Below are 767 nucleotides of genomic sequence, written 5' to 3' on the forward strand. Positions count from 1 at the left end.
GCTAAAATTGAGTATTGTTCGTATACAGTTAAAACTATTTATGGGGTATTAGGCATAAAAATTTGGACATTTCTAGATAAAAAAGAATAAACCTTTACTTGACTTGTCTTTACATTCTATCCATTGATAGAACAAAAAATGACAAACTCTTTCCATTCGTTTTTTTGTTTTAATCAAAACAAAAAAGAAGCAATTCTAATTGTATTTCTTCATTCTAATTGTATTTCTTCTAATTCTATTCTTTTTTCTTCTATCTTCTATAGGATTGAATAGACCCGCGGTTCGATTGATGTAGTTGCTATGCTTAGTGTGCGACTCGTTGGGTTTTTATTTTAGGGTCAGGGTTAAAAAAAAAGGACTGACCTGTACTATGAACTAAAAATATAAGTAAGTATGCAACTAATAACCAGCCCAGCGCTTTGTAGTATCTCGATCCAAAGAAATTGTCAAGACATGATATATTAGCCATATCATTGTAGCCATTGAAATTCTTTTTGCACAAACAAAAGAAAAACCAATCTGATTATGAGTTGTAAATCAAAATATAAAATTAGATAGATAAGTGGAAGGGTGAAAGAAAGAGAGAAAGAGAGAAAAAGAATATCAATGATATATGATTCTAATATGTAAGGTCTATGAGTCATCACATAAAAATTATAAAAATTAATGTAATAAAGCAGCAATACCAATTGATTTATAATTAAACTAATCTGTTCATAAAAAAAAAAAAAAAAAATCAAGAGCCTCGAGTCAATAAAGACTAAGCA

Source organism: Jatropha curcas, unplaced genomic scaffold (genome assembly GCF_041381405.1).
Source record: "Jatropha curcas cultivar XTBG-Jc1 unplaced genomic scaffold, XTBG_Jcur_1.0 HiC_scaffold_388_pilon, whole genome shotgun sequence".
Classification (NCBI taxonomy): domain Eukaryota; kingdom Viridiplantae; phylum Streptophyta; class Magnoliopsida; order Malpighiales; family Euphorbiaceae; genus Jatropha; species Jatropha curcas.